Source organism: Aythya ferina (assembly GCF_964211825.1).
Source record: "Aythya ferina genome assembly, chromosome: 2".
Classification (NCBI taxonomy): domain Eukaryota; kingdom Metazoa; phylum Chordata; class Aves; order Anseriformes; family Anatidae; genus Aythya; species Aythya ferina.
In genome coordinates, this window is record NC_140297.1 from 92,993,518 (window position 1) to 93,019,229 (window position 25,712).

At 38.7% G+C, this 25,712-nt stretch overlaps 1 protein-coding gene across 16 annotated transcripts in view; it reads left to right on the forward strand.

Moving 5' to 3' along the window:
* The window catches only part of LOC311433109 (poly(rC)-binding protein 3-like), a 511,482-nt gene that overhangs the window by 108,487 nt on the left and 377,283 nt on the right, over positions 1-25,712 (forward strand). Inside the window, exon 1 of one of the 16 annotated variants that reach the window (XM_084511810.1) lies at positions 993-1,105. The exons of 14 other annotated variants lie outside the window; for them this stretch is intronic. The gene's annotated coding sequence lies outside the window, so the exon portion shown is untranslated. Of the gene's footprint in view, positions 1-992; positions 1,106-24,748; positions 24,799-25,712 lie in introns of those variants that run through there. One more of the 16 variants, XM_084511812.1, reaches the window with a different exon arrangement.

Below are 25,712 nucleotides of genomic sequence, written 5' to 3' on the forward strand. Positions count from 1 at the left end.
CTACTCAATCTCCAGATCTTTAATTGGCAGCCTGGCATTTTCCCTGCCATTGCAGTCCTCATTTGGATCAGAGGTCCCTCAAAATTTCCTAAGAGCTTTCCTCCTAAGTAATGACCTAAGTAATGGTTGGTCATTACCACTCCTTCAGAAAAATAATTAAACGTGAAACTAATCCAGGTCTACAGCACTATTATGTTGTACCCTTTTATTCACCTCTTGTGTGTTGAAATTCTGAGTTTAACTCATATTTCTTTGCCACAGGTACAAAAAATAAGTGTAGCATCTGCTGCCCTTTAGGATGGCTTAGCTGTGTTCCCCTGCACTGGGAACTGCAGGTGTAGGTCACCTCACAGTGAGGTGAGTGGTCCTAGTGATTTCAGTGGGCTTTCTTGTGTGAGCCAGAGTTTAGAGTGCAGCATTTGCCTTCCCCATAAGAAGCTTCCAAAAGAGCATTGCGATGTCCTTCCACCTGCAATATTTAGCCACATATGTGCTTAGGAGCAAATAATTTGTAATTTGGAACTGTCATATACACATTTATTTTGACTACACTCAGGTTTTATTTTGTTTGTTTGTTTTTCATTTATCAAATGCCTTCTTTTCACAGAAGACTTAACAGATTTTATTTTTTCTGAGCCATAGAAACCTAGTGTGCTAATTCATTTGAACCTGATGATTGAACCCTTTGTTGTTTATGATCAAAATCAAGACCCTCGGGGCAAACTCTTTGCTGGGATGAAATGACACAGGTTATTTGAAGTCAGCTTGTTGAACCATTCCAATATACAGCAGAGGAAATTGGCCCCTTGTCCACATGCTGATGGACCATAGTGGATTTTTTACCTACATTACAGGCATATGAAAGAGTATATGTTTGTAGGCAGAGTATTATTTTTCTTTCATATGCCTGACTCAGTATTGGTTGGACTGTCTAGATGCTACAGTGTTAAATATACCATATTTAAATTTAGGAGATAGAACAGACATTTTCATGGACTTGGAAACCACATGCAAAGTTTGAGACCCGCTGATGCTACAATTAATTATGAGATCCCTGGGGATGCAAGTTCAAAACAGAAGCTTTGCTGCCCATAGTGGAGTCCTGGTAAGATAGTCTTTATGTGTATCACAGTACATCTTTTTGCCTTTTCAGCGTGCAGCTCTTATGCAATGTTACTGTTATTTCTTCAGAAAGCATGGACTAAAACTGTTTTCTGTTTTCACAAGAAAGAATAGGGAAATGGTCCTTGCTTTCTAAAATGCATATATATTCCATTTTGCATTGCTGAATAGCAGGGGCAAGTGGCTAGAAAAGAAGAATTGTTTTGAAGAGAAGAATATGCAGAGAATATTTAGTGCTGTGATGTGAATGAGTTTGTGATTTTTTATTGACTACTTGCTTCTAGGCTTAACTTTTCCATCATAAGAACCTCAAGCCAGGAGAGGCCTTAGGATCTGCTTGAAGACATTTATTATTTTTTTTTTCTGAGATGTGATTACCACTTTTTTGATCGCTGGGTTCTTTAGGAACTTTGATAGGTGTCTTGTAAAGCTTCTGGCTGAGGCAGTGAATCTGCAGTTTGACTTGGAAAGCAGGGCCATGCAGTAAGCTGGGCTGCTGCCCAAAACCTCTGACAAGGCATCAGGCAGACCTGATCCCAGGGCACAGTGCCCACAGCTGGTTTCTGCCATTTCAGACAAGGCAACATTGCTCAAAATAGAGAGACACTGAAGCTGTTCCTTTAATTCTTTCCTATTCTGCTGTGCTGAATCCAGACAATGTAATTCACGTGCTCCCATTTGCTACGAATACAGTATACATTCCCCAGAGCTGTTGGAGTCAGGCTGTCTTGGGATTAGTGGTAGGGATCTCACCCTCTGGTAGCACTGTGATGCACCAGAATGAAGGTTTGCACAGAATGGTATGCACTCAGAGAGAGAAATAAATGATGTAATAATTATGTGATATGCCCTGATCTTCACTTTCCAGATTTTTAATAAGAACCCTATAAAAGATACTATAACTTGTCGAAAAGTGTAAAGACTTAAAATTTTATTGGAACAACTAAGACTTACAGTATTAGGGAAAGCAGCACAAGTGGTCTGGAACTTCATAACTAGACCATTTGATGTAAAAGAAACGCAACATATCTCTTTCTAACCTCCTAATCCATACAAGAAAAAAACAACTGAGTGAAAGACTCAATTTTTTATTTCCCATAAACTAGGAGCAGCTACCTCTCCTTGCTTACCTCCTACTGCATCTACTTTGATGAAATAATTGCATTCAATCTTGCTGAAATATTAGCAAGAAATAATTAATATTTGTACTCGAAGCAACGTGGGTTTGAGTATCGTGGTTAATAGCATGTTAAGGTGGAAATGTTATTTTATTCACTGTTTCTGGCAGCCCAAAGTTGTACACAGAGCTGAAATTTATTATGTTGCTTTTCCACTTGCAAGCAATAAAAATGCTTACAAATAAAAATATTTTACAAGCCAAATAGTGAACTTGGGGTACCATTATTTAGCAGCTTTTAAAGACTGGCAGCAAGGTAGAAATTGCACTTGGGTTTGATAGAGTTTACTGGCTAGCCTAGTACATAATCATGTTTGTTGATAAATACAAAGTGATATTGAAAATCTGGCAGCTGTTTCAGTGAGGCTTATTCCTTTTTTTTCCCCTGGATATACTGTACGGGATAGTGGGAGGAGGGAGGAAGAAGGTGGAGTGAATGGAAATCCCTGGGGATTTTTTGAGGCTGAATGGAAGGAGAACATTTCTGGTGGGTTTGCTAGGGGAAAGACTGGCTTCCTCACTTCAGTGACTGCCTCTGGCTTGTGTGTTTAAGAGGCAGTAAAACTTCATGGATGGGTAAGAAAGAGGCTTTGCAGTGATAAAGAATGAAGGTTAATGAAAAAAAGGGGTATCTTAAGTAAATGACGAAAGCCCATAAAAAGACCAGAGTGACGGAAGAAAGTGAACAAAATAAATGAGGGAGAAAGTGAAGTGGTGTGATAGATTTGGGAATATTTTTGTTCCCATAATCTTTGGGATTTATTCCCTCCTTCATCCATATGCCTGTAAATATACCTCCTGCTAACCTGGGCTTGAATATATCTTATGCCACTCACTTCTTTCATTTTCTTCTTCAGAGTCAAAAAATATTATGAAGGGAAAAACAAACAAACAAACAAAGCCTCTAAATTACAACCCAAGGTATTTTAAATTTGTTTTTGTTAAAATCAAGAGATCCTTAAGTAAGCAAATGGAATATTAAATCCATATCCACACAGCTCTCTAGCATTTTGGCTTTCTTTTTCCTCAGGCAGCCCTGGACTAGCCTGGGAGATTTTACTGACTTCAAATGCATTAAATATATTGATTTGCAGAGAGCTTTGGCGTCAGGCTGTCTGTAGCCTGTGTCATGCTGTTGGAAAGGAAATGCTTTTGCCTCTGTCTACAGAAGAAACAAAATGAAAAACATTATCAGGGTTTCAAATCACTGTGGAAGCTGGAGGGGCCTAGGGAATTGGCTAATAGCAGCTGTATTGCAATTAGCAGGGAAGAACTTGGTTAAGAGCAGCAATGATTTCTTTTTGCATCTGAGAACACCTTAAATAACATATTTTCTAGGAAAATCATTCATCCAGAAAACAACTGTGTTGTCATTATATACCTTCTCACCGTGGTCAGCAATGTTTTGGGGGGATGCTTTACCTGTCCTTTCCCTTTTAACGGATTATGTTCTTTCTTCATAATGGGGTTCCAATGCTGACAGTATTGTTTTCAGTGAGTTCTGGACTAGCTTCAAGCTACAAGGGGAATCATAAAAAGTCATTCAATTTTTTTCCCTCCCAGGTTTTTTTTTTTTTTTACTCTTTCGGTGAATTTCTTGGGTTCACTGACTAAAAGACCCAATGAGCCTTTTAGTGCTTAGTCATATGAAAGGCAAAAGGTTAATTATGCAAATACTGTTCCCCTTGCACTAGCAACCCATGCAAATTGCCTTCCAACATCTTCTCGCAAGAGTACTGAATTCAGGCTCCATCTGCAACAAGGATCAAATGGTTGCATTTTTTCCATTCAAGACTTTAATTGGAAAAAAAAAAAAAAAAAAAAAAAAAAAAAAAAAAAGGTTACTTTGGTCATTTAAAGAAATCTGGCTTCACCAGAGAACAAGCTGAAAGTGAGAGGATGTGATGGCTCTCCTGAATCACCTTCTACTCCTTTAAATAATATTTTTCCCCCCACTAAATTGCCTAAATTATTTTTTTCTCTTTAATCAGGCCCAAAACACCTTTTGAAGCACCATGTAATTAACACATCTCTCTAACCATAACACCACACAGTATACAATACTCTCCCTTACCCTATCAGCTCCAACCCCCATTTCTTTGGACTTATTAAACTCCTCTCTCTTGGCCAGAGAACACAAAGCTTCTTACCACCCTTTGCCACAGAGGAAATCTTCCACCTGCTGTTACTGGCAACCATTGCACATGCATCTCTGTAAAGCACAGGCTTTATCCAGCCCCACATGCCACATGTCCCTGCCTCTTCCCTCCTGAATGCAGTGTAAAGCAGCGCAACAAAGACGAAGTGGCAGTGGCATGGCACTCCTCTTTGGATCTAACCCTATAGTATTTGAGAGTTAGATGTGCTTCAGGGTCCTACCTGCTGTTCAGCAAGGGTTATTTGTCTGAGTTTTGGTGTGTGTGTTTTTAATGGACCTATGTGAGTGTTCATTCTTTTTTTTTTTTTCTTCAGTATAGCCTTTCTGTATTTCTACTCTTATGGTAGTTCACACCTCAATGCAGACACTGCAGCTGTTTCATGTATTTTTTATTTTACTTAGGTAACATATGCTCTTAGCAAGTTCATACAAGCTTCCTTAAAAAATTTCTTTGGGGATCCATTTTTCTGAGTATCAGTGCCACCTCCACAGTTGCTACTCCTTTGCTTTCTTAATTCTGATACTTGTCTCTCCTCCCAAAGAGTAGGAGAGCTTTCCTGCAAGGCCCAGGTGAAAGCTGCCTTCCCATTACAGCCAGCTCCTTCCTCGTTCTTAACAGCCAGCACCAGAGGTCATTTTCCTATGGAGCTCTACTAAAGCGAGGAAAGCGAACTCTTCTGGTGAGATTAAACTGCCTTATAAATAACAATAGGGTGCATTTTCTATCTTGTAACTAGTTATTGTAATGATATCAAAAATATACCTATATATTTGATTTCCTAAAGGGAGAGTTTCACCAGAGTGGTTTTGAAATTGTTTTCAGCTGTACAATTGTTTTGGTATCCTCTCTGTGGTAAAGAAAGAAGAGGGATTGGAAGCTGTCTTTTTTTTCTTTTTTCAGTATTGTGGTGGAGGTGACTTACTAGAAGAAAATAATAGGGTTTTTTAGTTTCTCTGGGGACAGTAGTGGCTTGAAGTTAGATAAAGGCAGAGTAGGTTGAGGTGTGGGTGAGGTGGGGAAAAGTAGAGGTGAGCTCTGAAGCTATATCTTAAATTATGTGAACACCAGTGCTATTTGTTCTTTGATCAGCGTGACCTCTACTATTTAGTAGAAATTTAAATTAGGAATATAGGAATGGAAGAGACCTCCTGAGTCATACTGCCATCCCTCTTGCCATCACAGCTGCTGTACTGTATAAATCCCTTTCATAAGACTGCCGTAGTCCATCTTCAGTTTGGCAGGGCTCTTTGCGTAGTTGCAGGCTGGTTGTTCCCTAGCTGAACTTTTGTGATCACTCTTCTAATTTTTGTCTAATACAAACTTAAAGCTAGTTTACTCATATTTATTTTACTGGTAAAATGGTTCTTTAGCTTAAACAATTTACTCCTCTGATGCCTGTGAAACTTTCTCAGATTTTATTTTGTGATGCTTAACAAACCATGACCTTTCAAATGTTTCACTTAATCAGAATAATCCCATTCTTTCTGACGTGCAGATTAATTTATAATTTATTGTGGTAACTTGTGTTGCTGTCTATGAGTGCATGGCCTTATATATATATATAATGAGAATAGACTAGAATATAATAGTATCCACTTGTTAGGTCTTATCTTTTGCCTTTATCATTTGATAACAATATGTTAAGGGGAGAGTATGCGCGGACCTAATTGTACAAAATGACCTTATCTTCTAGAAGAGTAGATGTGAAGGGCTGATTCTACACTTAATTTTGCAAAACTCATGAATTCTTGAACTCCTTCCAAGACTTGAAGGCAGAAGTTTATTGTTGGCAAACCAGTAGTATATCAGACGAGATGCTCTTTTCAGCTACTTAAAGAAGATGTCTGACATGGCAATGGGGCTGCTTAGCTGCTGCCAAGGAAGAGGAAGTTGGAACAAGGACCTTGTATAGCATAAAACTTTTTGTTAATGGCTTCTGTGGAATGATATTTCCTGCTATTTGACCAACTAGTTAATTTTCAAGTAATATCGTTAACCTACAGCAGGTGAAGAATTTTCAAGGTTGATCAGTTCTACAAAGACCTTGAAAGAAGTGCAAAGATGTTCAAAACCCTTGTAGGACAACTCTTAATCTTGCGTTAAAGTTAAGGATCAGCTTGGACTTTTATCGATTTAATGTTCTCAGTCAATCTCTTTTCTGAAGAGGCTAACAATGTCTATAAAGTTTTGCTGAATGACAGAATTATTTGTAGCAGACTATTTGGAAAGGTTTCACAATTGTCTACAAGTATTTCAGGAAAAGCATAAAAATTTCAGAACATTTAAAAAAAAAAAAAAAAAAAAAAAAAAAAGGAAGTGCCAAAAAGTGGATCCTCCAGAAAATGTAGTCGTAGTCAAGGCCAATAGTGATTGTAAGAGTTAAGTTTATACATACTAAAAATGTGTACTCCTCTCAACCTCCCAAACTGAGTTCCTTACTCAGAATAACTGGTCCTTACATGAAAGAATATTAGCTGGGCTGGAACAGGGGACAGTGGAGCCTAGAGAAACACTTTCCCTTTTACTGGAAAAAGGGAAAGCACATTCATTTGCTTGCAAGTAATGTCTGTTCAGAGCTGCTCAGAGGCACAGATTGTTGGGAGAGGTGAGATAGCTCAGCTGAGGTAAAGCAGCCAAGACGGTCCAAAGTCTTCAGATGAGTTGGTGTGCTATGTGGACCAGTGTGGGGCAGACATTCCATTTCTGCACTACATGCATCTGAAATGAATGCAGAGATTGTTATTGCTGTGAATTATAAAGAGAACAAAGTTCCACAGAGGGTGTTGAAAGAGATTGTGTATAATGTTTTTTCCACACCATCCTATGTAATTGGAAGTCCTGCTTATAGGTTTATCTGCCAAGGCAGAAAATGAAATGCATAGCTTTTGTGTGTTATGGGTTTTGAAATACTGATTTGTTTACTCTCATGGCAGAGTTGCATTTTCTGAAATGATGATAATATTCATCTAGTTTATATCTGCTGATATGATGGCTCTGTTGGAGTGCATCACCTCAATGGTTTATGAATGGACAAAACAAATTTTGTTACTGAGTTGTTCTTACAAGTCCCTTTCTGCTGTTTGACTTGGCACGTGTGGACCTCACAGTGAAATTGTGCTTTTGTGGGGGCAGAGCTGATGGATGCTGTCCAGAGTCCGTGTTCCCATTGAGGAGCAGCTGCTAGTGCCTTTTGATGTCACTGTATATAATTTCTGTTCTTTATCCTTGCAGTTGCTACTTTGATTGTAGAACCAAGGAATTACTTCAGGGTTGTGTGACCAATCTAATATTATGTTTCTCCTCAATTTGTAGGACTTATGCAGGATCTACATCTTAATCAACAATTCTGTGCTGTCTGATGCTGCCATTCTTAATTCATATCACTCCACTTCCTTTTCACTATCATTCTATAACAAGTTTACTTGAAGACTTCTGTAAACCAGCCATGAATGATGAGAGTTTAGTTTGTATTATTTGGCTATGCTTGCTGTCATGGCAGGGAAACTTTATGGGTTGCTGGAGAGTGATTTTTAATTATGTTTCATTCACTTATAGCTTAACTTCGTGAAGTTCTGCAGTGCTATTATTTTCTTTTACTTAGAATTGCAACAGGTACTATTCCTATAGTATTTAAATTGTTGGAGTTTCACAGGGTAGTAATGCTGATGTTATGCACTGCTGCAGTGAAGGAATCATCATCTACCTTTAGGAAAACTGTTTTGGGGGTTTGTCTCTGGTGATACAGGGTTGACCTCTATTCCCTTTCCAGATCTAGAATACTGTGTTTGGAATGTGATGGCTTTTAAGCGCTTGATACTTGAAGGAAGATGGTATTTATTAGTGAAGCTTGAGGGGTGGGTTTTAAAACTGTGTCTAGGAGTCATCCTTCTCATTTTGAGTCTTTCTTTTGATTACTAGTTTGTGTGATGCTCTTCAACTGTGAAGGTGAAATACTTCCCTTTTTTTATGTAGCCCAAGCCTCCTCAGTAACACCTCCTTTGATGGTATGTTAAAAAGGTCTTCTCTCCCACTTTGTCAACATGGACAACCAATAATTTAGGTTTCTTCCTGTATTGGAATTACCATAAATCCTGCTAATATGTGTAAAATAACCAACAAAAAAATCCAGATGTCTCGTATCTGAAAAGGGGAATTGGATACTCTCAAATCTGAAATACAGACTTCAAGATGTATTCATCTAGATATTCCAGTACTGCTATAGCAGTACTGCTAGTACTGGAATATTCCAGTACTGCTATAGCAGTACTGCTATAGCAGTACTGGAATAATCTAGATGAATACATGTAGAAAACCTGTAACATTTTTAAAGCTTAAAATCTTTTCCGTAGGTTGTATGTAGTAAGTGTTGGTTCAGAATCATGTGTGCACGTGTGAAAATACAAGCTGGATATTCAGGCTGACAAAGCTGTAGTTGCTTAAATGTTTATTAAACATCCTGAGTCCAACCCATGAGCTTCTTTCTTTCATCCTTTAACAGTTTCCTCCAAATGATGTGTACAGCTTCTCTCTTGCGGACTGATTTTATTTTTTTATTTTTTTGACTTGCTGGAGAGGTGCTGATCCTTGTCAGGCAGTATTTGGGTCAATAGAAAGAAAAAGGTAAAAACTAATGAAGCTGGGGAAGTGAAAGGAGTCCAATTCACACAGTTGTTTTTCCTTATAAAAAAAAAATAGAGACGCTAATCTCTTATTGAAAGAGATGAGGATAAGAAGCAATGATGCCTACATTAGTCATAAAAGATTTTGACTCTCTAAGTATTTAAATTATGAGTTTAAAGAGAGAAAATATTTAGAAAACCTTCTTGCAATCAGCAAGATATTCAGATATTTTTCATGGGAGCAATATGGATTATTCTAGTTCAACTCCAAGAAACCTTTAGAGGTTTTGAAACTTGTCATTTTGTGCTCAGAGAAAAACAATTCTATGGACAGAGCACAGTTAATATCAAAAGATCTGTTCTTAATCTTTAGTCCAGCTGATTAAAGTGAGTTTGGGGTTCATAAAAACTCTTGGACAAAATATCATACTACTGAAGGATATTTACTCTTAGGGAAAAAAAAAAAAGCATGTCTGACGTAAATTCTGGAATAAATATTCTACATTTAACCTTGTGGTTTTATGACCAACTGCTCTAACTAATTAGACTACAATGAAAAAATCTAATATGGTAATCAATTTTTAAATTGTTTTACAGATGTTGACAAGTGGTGTGTTACTCTTTATTTTTCCATGTATTTGGCAAAAAGTAAAACTTGAGAAAATACTCTTTTGCTCTTTGATATCTAGGCTGATACTTTAAAGATATTTTTTTCTGGAATTAGATGTAGTAAACTGGACATCAGCTGAGCACAATATGAGTGTCTTGTGAAGGCTCATTATATAATTACTAGTAAGAAAAAGTATCAAAGCAATGTAATATCTAAATATTTAAGTATAACCCAAGTTTATATTTTCTCTGAAAATACTATACGTATGTTGTATCTTACATTTGACAGATCAACACATGAGTGTTTATAAACTATGACTATGGATTAACTTGGATGCATTAAATAAAACTTGACAATATGTAGGAAGAATAATGTCCTTAAGACGGATTTGAGTTTTGATGTTACAGAGCCTATCTATGACAACTTTTATGAAGCAAGAACAGTATTTCCTTACGGAAAATATGCATGCTGCTTGTTTGCTGTAGTCAAGATAATCCCAAGCATAGAAATGTGTATTTGAGGTTTTTGGAATAAAAATGCAACTACATTCTAGATTTTTTTGCTAGAATGCACATACTTGAAGGAGGAAAGATTTAAATGCAACTTATTAGACAAGTGTTTCCATAAGAAGGTGGACTTTTCAGGATTGAGTAAAAGGACTACACTGATCTTGCAGGATTCACCTATATGATCCATTCAGCTGCCATGTTTTTTTCCATGCCCCGGGCAACACTTTGCTGTGAGATCCCAATAAGTTTGCCTTCAGAGGTGTTTTGACATAAGATGGCAACAACTGAGTTGGGCTACGGAGAAAGGGGAAAAAGGGAAGGGGAGGGGGGGGGGGGAAGGGAGAGGAGAGAGGGCATTATTTCCTTTATTATATACTTTTGTATTTTCTTTGCTCTTTTCCTTCCCCAAGTCACCACCTCCTCATATTTCCTGCATGGCCTTTCTCTGCTTCCTCAGTGTGGTTTCTAAACTACCTGATACAAGACCTGATACGGGAAGAGCTTGGGAATAAGATTCCAGTGCAGGAGGTTCTGGTTCATGTAGCCACACCCTTTTTCCCAGATGTGTGGGGTTACAGTGGTTTCTCTGGTTGCTGTGGGTGACACAGTCTCTGACAGCTAGTGTGAGACCCAGTATGGTAGGAGTAAGGGAAGGACGGAGACAGCAAGTTAGGGGGGGGGGTGGAAAGAGTGGACAATTCCTTCTCGGCTCTTTCACTTGATGGGTGGACTGGGATATACTCCATGTTGTGAGCAGAAGCACTGGGGAAGCAGAGATCAAAGTGACTTGAGCCAAGGCACCAGAATGAATTTAGGATAGTCTCTGCAAGCAGACTAAGCCATGTCTCATCTGCTTTCTTTTATCTGACTCTTCAAATTCTAGTCTTCTTGGTTCTGTGTTTTTGGTAACTTTTGTGCAACTCTGTATGGAGTCTTTTGAGTTACTGGACTATATATGTTTTTGTACTACCTAGAAAAGGCAATTTTTTACTTTCTTCACATAGAACTAAGCATTTTAAGTGTTATTTGTACCTTAATGTGTATTTTGAATTGACTTGTGCAATCAGTTGAATTCATTTTCTATTTTAAACAGCTAAAAAGAAATCGTTGTCGGAGCACAGAGAAAAGATGGTCTCAATACATTTCTTTCAAAGTTTTTTCACAATTTGTTATGCTGTGTGTATGAACAAAAAAAATTTCCAGCTTTCTCCTTCTGTTTCCTATTACCATGCAAGACTACACTTTGCAGCTGTTCTGTAGTTTTCCACAGAGAATTTGTCCAGTTCTGTGTGACACAGAATATAGTAGTCTGACCATCACCACAGTGCTCATATACACAAAACAGCATTCAACCTTCAAGACAACGACTCACTTCAAACTTACGAAGGCCTATGCAACATGATACAGATTTCTGAGCAGTGGAAGCCATCAGATTGCGTGTTATACAGGTGTTTTCTGGAGATTTACAGCTCACGTGTGTCCTTGTTTGCATCATCTAAAGCCACACCTCCATAAACAAAACTTGCAATGCTTTTCTATTCCTTTGGAAGCTCTGTGACTGACACTACAGGAGCCAGTTATTGATTTTTGTCAGTGTACAAGAAATAGGTATCTGGGGAAAGTGCGCATACTAGGTAGAGGGACAGAACCAGGCTTTCATTGTGTTAAATGCAACCTGTGATTTTTTTAATGTGAAATAGAGCTTTTCTGTATGATACAAGGTCTTGCTTGGTGACCCTAGTGACCTTCAGTTTTTAGCGCACAACTGTGGTGTTGTATGAAAATCCTCTGAGTTGCATGGTCTGGTCTGACATCAGTTTTTAATTTCAAAACCGAATTCTTAGGAATGCTAGTTACCAACAGTGTGTTGAGCAGAAATAGATTGCTTTGCTCAGAGGAAGGAAAGCATTGGTATCTCTGTTGTGATATAACACCAAGAGCCACCTTTTGCTATTAAAAACTGGGAGAGTAAAACAATTTCAGCTACAAAGGGTGACTGGAGTTTTGACAATAGGGTTGTCTTTTAGTTTCATGTTTGTGCAGCACAGATACAGTGGGGTCCTGGCCTGTGATTAGGACTCCTCACTGCTGTGGTATATCAACAAAAATAGTTGCAAGTGGAAACTTTCAAAGCTAGCTGAAAGCTGGTCGCTTTCCTAACGACAGAAGTTATTGAAAGTGTTTATTCTGTTTCTTAATGATATCCAAGTGATTCTAATCTAGCTTAGATCTTAACTGTGAAGACTAACTTGGTGCCAGTCAGCAGATCTAAAGCAGTGGAAAATTTTTGTAAAATCAGGTCTTCTTTTCACCTAATCCAAAGAGTTGAAAACTCCAATGTCTGTTCTCAAGCTAGCCTCTGCCAATTTCCCTCAACTGATTAGCTGCCACCAGTTTCCATTTATGTTAGTGATAAGGCAATTTCATTTTTATTAAAGTTCTCCTCTGAGTTACAGTGAAGAACTGATAATGCTTTACTTTGAGAAAATATCAGGAGTTAATAGGAAATCTGCCAGGAAGGGGCAATTAATGAATGACAACCTTCAACATTCTTGGTTTTATAATAAATAAACATGAAAGATTTAATTTTTGAAGGTGTAAACTACATTCGTGCTGCCACAGTTTTTACCCTTCCAATGAGTAGTTTGGGACCTGAGAGAAAAAGCTGTTGAAATTGACCACAGATATTATAAAAGACCCTGGAATGAGACACAATGAGAGAAAAAATAAGATCAGTTACACAGTTATAGAAAGAACGGAACAATTCTTACGAAGTGTTGGGGAGCTGGGCAATTTTGGGGAGTGTGGTTTTATTTGGTTTTGTTTGTTTTGGTAACGGATGCTATATACTATTCCTCAGGGCCCCAGTAGATGGTTCACATTTCTCTTTTTTTCCCCATTCTGAAGTACCAAGAAAACAATTGCCATCTTTTCTCACTTCCCTTCTGGCATTATTATAATGTATTTCCTGGGCATCTTCTGAGATGAATGTTACAAGTGTTAGCACATAGCTATTCAATCTTCTAAGGCTGCAGAGGAGCTGTTCCTGGCTGTCCATTTGCAAGTGGTCTTATAATAAAGCACCTTTTAACTATACAATCTATCAAAAGTATTTGAAAGTTCTTACATTCAGTGTTTTCCCAGTTCTGCTACTTGTTAAGCATGGAATGTATGAAATAATATCAATGTCAATTATTGCTCTAGACTCATACACATGTGGCAGAGAATGTAATAGGATCTCTTTTTTTTTTTTATCCATGGTTGCATCAAAGAATTTGATTTAATACATCTTTTGCTGTTCAATACTAATTTTTTAACCTGTCTAGGATGAGATCTAGAATCCAGATACTGTTTCAATCATGCTTTGCACTTTGTGGTATAAATTGCTATTTATTGACTTTGGTTTCAACTTAGAGTTCATTCCACCTTGTACCACTTCAGACTGATCTCCCTGCAAGATCTTATGCACTTTCTTGCAGTAAATCTCCTTCCATATCACATGCACGCAGTGATTTATTTTTCTTGTTAGTCTGAATAACGTAATGCACATGATATTTCTTGAGTGAAGCCCAAATGTTTTATAAGTTCTGAAGTTTGAGGGAGATAAAAACATTTTAGTATTTTTTTTCCTCCTATTAATTCAGCTAGAGCTGACATGTCTTTAAAACAGTAAGAGGATGAGGAACTTAGTTCTGCCATATCTTCAAACACCTGCATATCCTTCTGTGAATTAGTTTAAACATCTCCCTGAAAAACATGGTCCACTAAAAATATGTCTCTGATAGATGTGAAAATGTCTGCTAGTGTGTTTAAAATGAGGATCAGAAAACCTCTTTTCTTTCATCCTGCATCTTCAGATCCACAGATAATGTTTTATTACAGTACTTGTTTCCTAGGGGTAAGCAAAACAGTCATCTCGAAGATACCTCCCAAATTTCTTGCTCTCCTGCTCTCTTCTGCCTTTGCAATCATGGTAATCACTGAAATTCTCCAAGGAGAAATTTTATTTTAGTGATCATTTCCCATTCTAGAAAATGAACTAAAACCATGTTCACTTACTGTGTGTTTTTTTTTTTCTTTTTTTGAATAATGTCAGCATTAATGAAACCAAATACTTCTATTAATACAATTGTGAACCTGAATTTAACTTTTCAAGTTAGTGTTCCCATGGTAGTTGAATAATTCGATGGGATCTCTTTGCCTTTTTCTGACATGTTGCTTAAGGCCAGATGTTGTGTGGAGTGGGATGCCATTGTTCACAAATCAAGTACTTTTATTCATGGCTTATTTTATTTGAGGAATTTGTTGTGCTGTACCAGTACAGTCTTCTCCCTCCTCTCCCTGGCAGTAGCTGTATTTGCTCTAGTAGGATGCAGGATGCACCTGCAGAGATCGGAGCCATATGATCTTTAGTAGTTGGACATGCCATCATATTTTGAAAAATTAGGTGGGCTTAACAGCAATTTTAAGATACAGTGTTTAACATAAGCTGCAGGGAAAATAGGTGTCATACTGTGATTTCTGCATATATCTTTGACTTCTCTATAATAATACCAGTCAATTACTTCTAGACTAAACTTGGTATAAACTGTCTGGTGAAAGAACAGGAGTGTGCTCCTCACGCAAACAGAAAAGAAGTGGTCTCGCTTTACCCCTCTCCTCTTCCTTTCTTGCTCTCCTTGAAGGGCTTAGCACTAGTGTGACATTGTGCTCAGAGCTGAGGGCGGGTATCATAATTTTGTGGTTTAGAGAGATTTCAGTTTGTGGTAGGGGTACATCCTCCTCTTCTTTCCTCCCCTCTAACAGGTAAATGGTGTCACATGTTCCATGGCCCCACAATTACAGTCTCACTGATAGAAGCAAATACTGTGTTTATCTCAAACAGGAAAAAAAAAAAAAAAATCAGTTTCTTAATGCTGCAACATTACAATTTCCAGAAAAATAATTTCAGATAATTTTAAGGAGTACAAAAATGTGTTAGTACAAAGATTTTGACAAATCACAGGTTGGGTATTCTTAAAATATAGAGCAAATTTACGCTAGATTATGATGAAAAAATAAATAGTGCTGTTACTATAGTATTTTAGTGTTAGAAGTAAAATGTTTAGAAATTTTTCTGGAAAGGGATACAAATCTTGATTCTGATTTTGGTGGTGTTGCAGCTCCAGTTATTAAAGACTGAATGTTCACTCTCTTTGCTCAGCTCTGGAATAAAAAAAATAATCTCAACGTGGTCTGAATCGTGGCATTAAGTTGAGGTGACTTGCTTTTAACTGATGCATTCAGTTCAGCTAATGATGTGTCCACAGAGCTCTATTTGTTCAATCTATACCCAACACCTGAATGAAACCTGTAGGTCTTTCTTATAATATTCCTTGAAGTAATTTAATAAACTAACAATACCAATTAGACCTCCATTCACACAGAACCTCATGGATTGGGGACCACTAGAGGTCGTTTAGTCAAACCCCCATGCTTAAGAAGGCTCAGTGACAGCAGGTTGCCCAAGACCTGCTGCCAATGCAGTTCAGGATGAACTTCATTGCTGTGAGAGTGTTTACCAGCTTATATAGTGGAGGACCTTAGAGTCCTAGTGAAGCACAGCTGCTTTCTGGTTATTTTGTCTCTACCACGTACTTGTGTGTGAGGTTATTCCTCCCAGATATAGGACTTCATACCTTCACCCATTGAGCCTCGTGAGATTTTTCCATTGTCATTTCTGTATCCTTTTGTCCAGCCTGTCCAGTTCCCACTGAATAAACCACAACCATGTGGTTTATCAGCCACGTCTACTTTCATATCTTCTTAAAACTTGCTGCAAGTGTAGTCAGTCTCATCCTCTAGGTTATTAATAAAAATGTTAAACAGCATTGGCCGCAGTATAAACCCCTAGGGTACATCACTAGTGACTTACCTCTAGCTGGACTTTGTTCAAGCCTTTGGTCCCTCTCTGTTCTGTTGTTGTTTTGGTAATGGATGCTATATACTATTCCTCAGGGCCCCAATAGATGGTTCACATTTCTCTTTTTTTCCCCATTCTGAAGTACCAAGAAAACAATTGCCATCTTTTCTCACTTCCCTTCTGGCATTATTATAATGTATTTCCTGGGCATCTTCTGAGATGAATGTTACAAGTGTTAGCACATAGCTATTCAATCTTCTAAGGCTGCAGAGTAGCTGTTCCTGGCTGTCCATTTGCAAGTGGTCTTATAATAAAGCACCTTTTAACTATAAAATTTATCAAAGGTATTTGAAAGTTATTCCTCCTGTTTTCCCCATTCTGCTCCTTGTTAAATGGGAAATGTCATAACCCTCTGGGCACAGCACCTTAGCAGTTTTCTAATCTATCTCACTGTTTCCTTATCAAACCCATGCTTTGTCAAGTTGTCTATGAGGGCGTAATGGGAAGATGGGTGTCAAAAACCTTGTTAAAGTCAAGGTAAACAGCATACACTGCTCTAACCTGAAATACCAAGCAGATCACAGTGTAGAAAACAATTAGGTTGTTTATGCATGATTTCCACTTCATAAGTCCATGCTGTCCACTTCCAGTTATCTTCTCCTTCATGAGCTTGGAAGTGGTTTACAAGAATAGTTATTCCATCACCTTCCCAGCAAATGAGGTGCAGCTGGCCACCCTCAGTCCAAGTCCATTCCCTAGTCTGCTGAATCATTCCTCTTGTATACAAAGTACATTTCACACTTTCCTTTGACTTTAAAAATAATAACAGCAGCAGTAATAACTACAAAGTATTTAAGTGTACTGACTTATATTTTCCAGACTGGATCACTATTCTCTGGCATGCAGTGCACTAGGCTGATCTAGTTGGTCAGGGAAGCATTTGACCAAAAGCTTTCATGATATTTGGGAGCATTTATGAGAAACAAGCAGACTTTATGTACTACAAATAACATTCCTGTCTTCATTATGGCATATCCTTCATATTCCTCCAAGAGGAAAAAATGACAAGCTGCTCTGACACCATCCTGTCCTATCTATTGTTACCCCTGTGTGTGCACACTCCCCCTGCTGCAGATGTGGTAATGGAGGCAGTGAGGGCTACTTGGTTCCTCTGTGTTTCTGTCTCTTGCGTGTCTCAATCTTGAATGCTTTCTGCAACTGTAACGGACTGGTTGATGTACTTGAATGCAGCAATGCTTCACAAGCACTGTGCCTCACTACAATTCATTTTGAGCCTGTCGTAGCTGTTACTTATCTAGAGAGGAAAGTATGCAGTTGTCTTCTGTTGAATCGTGCTCCTTACGCAGTGAGGAAGAGGGGAGAAACTTTTTAAGGCAGCTATTTTGTCTGTGCTATCAGACAGCTTTACCACAGCAGCATGTTGTATTATAAAATTTAAGAGGTCAGTAAACAACTCAGCAGTAATTGAGCGATTTAAAAAAAAAAAAAAAAAAAAAAAAAAAAAAAACTTCTGATTTGATGATTGGGAGAGGAGGCAGGAAACAGGAAGCCATTGTTAAGAGTGTGACCAAAGTTACCCCGTTTCTAAAGGATCTTATTTAATAAAGATAGTAACTATTGTGTGACAGTGGTAGGCTTTTTCTTTTCGAGATTCTTTGAATTTGTTTTTCATAACTGCTTGTTGAAACTTTGCCACTAATGAGGCCTGTGTACTCCAATGAATACAAAAATTTGTATATGCATAGGGGGATTTTCAAGTCTGAGTTGTTATGTACCACAGTATGAGGTGTGGTTAATTTTGTGGGATTTTTGTTTTTAATTTGGGTCAGAAAGGTATATCATGTGGAGCTAACAAAGGTACTAATTCAGGTTATTTCTTATGTAAGACCTTTAGGCCCTCTTTCCTTGACCAAAAAGTCTTTTAAAATATTCAGTCCATGATAATTCTTCCGTTGACAAACTGCGTGAATCTAGAGATGTGACTTAAATAATTAAAAAAAAAAAAAAACAACAACCACCAAAAAACAAACAAACAAACAAAAAAAAAACCATATCAATTATTAGAAATCTGATAGTTTGCATTACCTGATCAAGATTTGTTTTTATAGGCTACTAGATATTGGATTGCACTTACTATCTACCATACGGATGGTAAATTAACAAAATACATGGATCTGAATTCCTTAGCTGTTCACATTTCATGCTTTGTGGTGATGTATTTCTATAGTTAGTCTAACCATCTTCAGGAGAAACAAATGTCATTTCCAAATTCTGATTATAAGTCTGTTAATTGGATAACACTTTTAAAATGAGTGAAGCTGCATCAACGACAGACATGAATTTTAGCACAGCTTATTATATTTGCTTCGGTTATTTAGATGGGAAGTCTTAAAAACATCATGGACTAAATATACCACAGTTCTTGGAAACAGCCATACAAACTTGTCGAAACAGGAAATTCAGTAGCGTTTGGTTATGATGATTTTGGGCTGAGTCATACTTGCTATTTCACAGATTTATGGTGTAAGTTTAGGGTTGCTCACGCTTGTGTGTATGTGTAGGTGTGCACACCTGAGAGTATGGGGCAGCATCTGCTGTAGTAGGGCTCAATGGGGAGGCAGAACCAGTATAGCAGAGATAATGTGATTGCCAGTCAGGACAGACACTCCACTGGCACCAAACCCAGCTAGTGACCTTGCAGAACCCTCCTAATATCCTCCATCACACCAGGTCTTCATATCCTCCAGCCTGGGAGCTCCGTGGGCTGCTAAGCACCAGTGATACAGGGAAAGACCTGAGTCACTGCTTTTGAATTGCTTTTTCAGGTCTAGATTTTGAGGCAGCTGCCTAGAATGGTTATCACCTCCAGTAACCTGGGGTTTTATGTCTAATCAGTGTTTAAACCTATGGTGTGTTGAGGTGAAGAAGAAGAAAGGTGTATTCGTTTCTTTTTCAGGCACTTGTCTCTGAAGGAAAAGTAGTGGTGGTCCAGAAAGGCAGTATCCTGTAGAAGCACCCCATAGCTGTCATTTGGAAAGATTTGTGGTTTCCTAATCCAAATCCAGACTGTTAGAAGAATGTGGGCTCCTCTTGAAAGATGCTTCAACATGGTCACAGTGACTCATTCTGTTTATTGTATTTTGTTTGTAGCTGCAGTGCAATTTTGAACGGAATCCCCTGTTTATTCCCACTTATGCTGCTTATTGGTTTGATTCACAAAGTGGTTTTCATGCTTACAAACCACGTTCCTCGAAGGGCGACAATACAGCAAACTTCTTTCCTAGTGTGGTTAAACCTCTCATATGGACAGGAGGCATTGGTGAGCCCTTTGAACAGCTAGGTATCACTTCTTCACTGGGAACACCTGTCCAGGGGACTGCATGAAATGTAGTTTCAAGTAAAATCTCCCAGCTATAGGCAGCATAGATAGATGTGTCTTCATTAGCAATTGCTTCTGTTCCTGTTACACCACTTTCCCTGCTACTGTCAACACAACTAATGAGCACTGCACAGGGGGCCAGGACGTTTAGCTTGGATGGTATATGAGCTGGGGCTTTTGTGTGGGGCCTGTGGAGTAATGTGAGCTTACTTCATATAGATAAGCCCTCAGAAGTGCATTCAGCTTTTTTCCTATAAAACACTCCAACTTGAGACCCACAGAGAAGCAAAGGGGTGCCACATTGACAATGCTTACCTGTTAATTTCTGTGCACTGATAATGCAATTCACTGCTGTGCACTTTGGATGCTAATTGCACAAACGTTGGACCCACTTGAACTAACTATCACCGTGAAGCCAGGAGGAGTAATGACAATTATGCCTACCCAATTTCTGAAGGCAAGAAGCTGAAGAGTAAGCAATGGAGGAAGGGTTTTACGGGGAATGGGACTGAAGGGATATGGTACGACTCTGTCTCTTGGCACAAAGCAGCGATTAAAGCTAATCTCTTTGAAAGGTAAGAACATCTGTAGACCAGGGGGCTGGCTGAGCATCCATGAGCTGTGTGTAGGGCAGCTGCGGCCTGCTAAGGCAAGTAGAGGTTCTTACAGAGGAAGGTGCTTACGAGGAGAAAAACTTGCTTAATGTTCCTTCTTGTTAATACTGTCCCCCCCACCCTGCTTTCAAATTAAGAAAAGTAGCTCTGCAACTGGTGGTGAACAAACCTATACAGTGTCTTTATTCTGAAGGCTTCATTTTGCCTGTGTACAGGGCAAAGCGCTGGGTGGCTGTAACTTGATCGCTGTGGCTCTGTGCTGTTGGCTGCTGCATCCTGCTCCAACCGTGAGAGGCAGGAAAAGCCTGTGGGAAATTCAATACGAGGAGAATTACAATAGTTGGTCTTTGTGGCTGCAGGGGCATGTGTTGTGCTGTTGTGAGGCTGCACGGGGATAAATAAGGGGACAACCTGTTTGAACTATGCAGCTGCAAGAGCTCTTTTCATGCCGCGCCTGACGTGGAGCCTTTCTGTGGAAGAGCCAAGGTCAGAACATTACAAAAGCTCCTGAAGTGCAGCATGGCTTTCATACATCCAGAGCAGCCAGCATGCTGCTTCATGTTGCCTTTCCAAGGGCAGAGTGTCCATCCATTGAGGTGATTGTTATAGGGTTGTTTTGGCCAAACAGCTCTCAGGTGGATCCAAGTCATGACTGGTTCAGAATAAGACACCTCCCATTCTTGTACTCATGCTGAAAAAGAGCATACGTGCAGGTTTTCTATGATAGAAATTGCATTTCAAGTGCCTTTGTAATGTAATGAGACATGGGTATGTGTCTCCAGTGTTATACATTCTATGCAGTCTCATTTCTTGGAAGGGAATTTCATGTACACCACCACAACCATCTAGTGTTTCAAAAAAGAAAGTCATAACTGGTGGCTGATTCAATAGCTTCTCTGTATATTGAATAAAAATATGTAATTTCAACTTTAAAATAATTGGATTATAACTTGAAACTGTTACTGGAATGGAAGAAACGTGGGGATTTTCCATTAGATCTCCACTCTTCTACCCAGTTTCATCTCTCCTGCCATCCCAAACAGTGTATACATTACATTGAAGCAGGTAGTTATTGCTGAGAGGCTTGGACCACTCATTTTCACCTTATGAATAAAATCAAGAGGGTGGACAGTGCTACAGAATTTCTTCTGTTCATAAGCAGGCACAGTTCTATCATTAGTTTTGTTTGACTTTGTTTTGTGTTTTTTTTTTTTTTCCAAATCCTTTGGGATTTTTCCCCACCTGTCCAACTCCTGTTGAAGAGAGGGCTGAACACAGTTTTCTTGATCGCTGCCATGTTTAATCTGACCACTGACAGGACAAGATATTTTGCTACTCATTAAATCCTCTTTTTTTCCTCTTATGTTTTACTTTTCTGAAGCTGTTTGTACATCTGTGTTGGCCTTTGTAAGCAGAGCCTCCTCTGTTCCAGTATTTCTCATGTATGCTGTAAAGAGGCAGGAGAAATTAAGCAAAATTGAAGTCTATAACAGTTTTCTCTGTTCAGATTTGTTCAGACTTCCTCATTCTCTGATGGTTAGGAAGGCCTGGGACCCACAGCCTCACCTCAAATATGTGAAACCATTTCACCATTTAGATGTCTGACTATCGGGCCATGGCCATTTCATTCCCATGGGGGCTGGGGTTGAGGGAGAAAGGACTTACTAGTGCCATACACCAGAGAACAAACTGAGTGTGTGCAGTTAAATATAAGAGTCTGAAGAAGAGGTAAATCATTCATTGCAATTGTGACTACATATTTTTTCCCTTATGTGCAGCTTGGTGCACATTCTAGCATGACTGAGTGATTTGGAGCAGTTAATATGGACTGTATTTACACTTCTCTGCCTTGTATCAATATTTTGACTTGATGTTTGTAGCTGTGCTATACAGAGGAGTTCACAGCGACTGTATAAAAATGAGTTTTATAGCTAGCTTTCCTCTGTGATGATGGAAGCTCTTGGTATTGGTCATACTAATTACCCATTAGTTCCCCAGAGTAAGTCTGAAGAACTAAAGGACATAAATACCACAAGTAGATTCAGTTTTAATTATGCAAAAATGGGTTCTCATTGAATGATACTCTGATACTTGAATAATGGTAGACTAGGGACTGAATAGGGAAATACAGCTTGCTTTGTTGGATTGCAAGTATAGCTGGTCCTCTGGGACTGAGATTTTTTTTTATTTTTTTTTCCCAGCTGCAGTGTAAAAGAGGACGGGTAGAAGTGTGGAAGGTTTAACACTGAAATAATCATTTCCTGAGGACAGAATAGGAAGTGAACATAGGAGAAGTACAGTAAAGCCATTAAAGGCTAACCTTTACTCTGCTCTGTGCCTTACAACTTGGCCAGCTAACTTATGGAAATTGCTCAGCTTTCTCTATAAGTTGCTTCTTTAGTCCCTCTGAAGAAACCCTGGTATCAAACTTCCATTCTCAATGTAAAATCCATTTTCATAGCTACTTGCTAATGCCTCCACTCTTGCAAATCTCTTTCCAGTTTCATTTGCTTTCTCAGAATGAACATTAAAAAATATAATGAAGATGTGGAGTTGGTAGATCTGTAATTTCCCACCTTCACCTTTGAACTTCAAGATTTATTTTAAAATAATATCATGGTAAGTTGAACTACAAAACTCTGTCTATTATGTAGATACTGTGAAGAATGGAGGATAGAAGAAAGATTGCTTATTTATCTAGATAGATGCAAAATAAATTCAGGAGAAAGAATATTTGGTGAATGATCTCTGTGTATTACTTGCAACTTTGAAATGAATTGATCTCATAGTTTTGGCTCAGAAAAATTCTAAGGGTAACCCTGAAAATTTGTGTTCTGTTGGTTGGTTTTACTTTCACAACCAACATTAAGATGATGTGAATATTTTCTTCTGAGACATAGAAGACATTAGCTGATATCTCTTTTGCCTGCAAGACCTCTCTTCTGACCTCTTCTACTGGCAGGATGGGATATTCTGAGCTTCAGATCTCACCTGTTCTTCATCTCTGTCATGCAATGCTAACAAAGTTATCAAGCAATACATCACATACCTGTATGACCTGAGAGGCTGAAGACTTGTATTCACACAACTGCTCCAATGCACATACAATGGAGAAATTAGAAATGCAGTATTATGTTTTATACTACCCCCCAAAAAAACTGATAAGCCAGAAACGAGCTGTTCTCCTGGGATATAATGAGGTTTAGCTTCCTTTGGACTGAAATAGTGTTCTGTGTGATAGGATATTGAATAAAAGGGAGCAGCCAATGCTTTCTACTTTTTGTATGTATTTCATTTCTTTCTAAATGCTCAAAACTGTATATATGGCCTTGGATTTGGTAGAAAATTTCATTTGATCCAAATACAAACAAAAGCATTGTGTGGCTTTGTGTGTCCATGTTTGGTTTTGTTGAATGGCCAAGTCAAGAAATATGCTGTCTACACAGCCTTACATTCAACTTTCTTTGCAGGGGCAGCACTGGAGAATTATGTGGGAAGTGTGAAAGCTCTCACTCCCTTTTTGTCACCACCAACCAATGTTATAAGTCTTAAGCTGCTGTAACACATCTGTAATTTGTTTGCCAGGGTGGATCCACCTGAGATGATAGCAAAAGGTGGTTTAGATCTGTGTTATGGTGAGCACAAGGGCATGAACATTAGGGTAACTATGATTTCATTATATCCTAATATCCTAAAAGAGACCTCATCAGACAGCTTGTCTAAAACATACTTTACCTAAAATGGCATGAAAATTATTGTGTGATAAACCTCTAACACTCATCTTCAATTTACTTTTTGGAAAATGCCTAGAGTAACTATTTGTGAATGAAAATTTGAATTAGCTCTCAGTTCAAAAGTGTAATTGTCAAACTGCTGGTGAAATGTTTTGCTGTCAGGGCTGCTTGCATAGAACCTGTCAATTTGCCAAAGAGCCTTTAATAACTTTCTTGTTTTTAGAATGCTTTGGTTCAAACTGCTCATGCTCAGAGAGAATGTGTAATAGACACTTGTAAAGCAAAGTCATTTCTCAGTCAGAGATACCCGGAACAAAAGGAAAATTTATTTATTTATTTATTTATTTATTTATTTATTCAGCAAGATGCTGAATGGCAACTTGGAAGCAGCTTGGGCTTCTCCGTGGAAGTCTGGAGTATCTTCTAACTAGCTTCCACACATCAGGAATATGAGAACAGACTTTCAAAAGAGTACACTGCAAATCTGGTGTGAATATCAGGGTAAAGAACAGCTTGAAATTCATATTATGCTTACTGAATAGTTCTCTCAATCTTGGCGAAGTATTTTTGTTTCATGGAGACGTTGCAGAGCTTCTTTACTCTTCATCCTACCCCCACCACTCTGCGAATGCCACTCCATTTACGCAAGGCATGCTTGGTTATTGGCGGTAGCAAGAGAGAGAGCAGGGAAAGACAAAGGCACTGAATGGCGTGAAAAACACAGATAATACAAACCATATGCAAATCACATTAGAAAGATGCACAGTAAATGTCTAGTGGAGATGGGAGATGTCAGTGAGCTAATACTTACCTGAGCCAGTTGGACACTTGCCATGTGAGCGTAGCTATTCAGGCACTGAATTCAAGTTTGGCTCTGCCTGGAGCCAGCACAGATGCCTCTGTGCCTGGAGTCTGTGCAGTCCGGTGCCTGGATGCTCTGCCCTGCATGGTGGTAAGTTGGCTATATTTGATGTAAATATATTTTTCCAGATCTTTCCTGGGTCCTTTGGCGTGCCAGTATTTGTCTCAGCTGAGTGCTTTTATTTTAGCCTCCTCTTAAGGCTTTAGAACTCTACCCGTTTGGTAGGGAATTTCATGATTTCAGGATGAAATCGGTAAAGAGTTCCTAGAAACACCATATTGCTTCCTGTGGGGCAGGTAACATCCAAAGATTTCTGTCTTGAACAGACATGATTATATAAAAGTACATTTTGGAGAATGGAGAAAACAAATCCATAAACAATATTTTTGGAGTGTGTAGGAAACCTAGCAAGATGGAATACATTGGAGAGGTGCCAGGGATTAAATGAGAGCTGTAAGAAATGGCCTCTTTATTTCTGAATTACTCATTTTAGTCAGAAGTGAACTTGCTTGTTCATCAAATTTGTTATTAATATGTAGAGCCTCGGTATATTTCTGTAGAGTGGGGCAGGTCTTCAGTTCACAGATAAACCAAGGCTGAGCAAGAACTTGATGTAATCCTGTGCATGTCTCTGTAGTGTGGGCGTAATGCTGAGCATAAGTTCATGACCGCAGTGAACCAAAACATGTGTTTAACTGCATGCTCCTGGGGTGGAGGGGTACATCTCTTCTCCCAGGCATCTGCTCCAGCTGACTGGGTCTCTGTCAAGCATGGGCTGTTTCTGCCCACATATAGCCAACCTTTTGCCCTTTTTCTTCTTCATCATAGTAAGCTGACTGTCTCTGCAGTCTTTGTGTGGATGGATGGTGGCTTGTGCAAGGCGCTCTCAGTTGCCTGTTCTGCTTTAAACATTGTGGTCTTTCCACGGTTGTATAAGCTGGGATAAGATTTTAACTTAAGTAAGGCACAAGCTATGTCTTGTGCCTTTGAACTACAGCGGATGT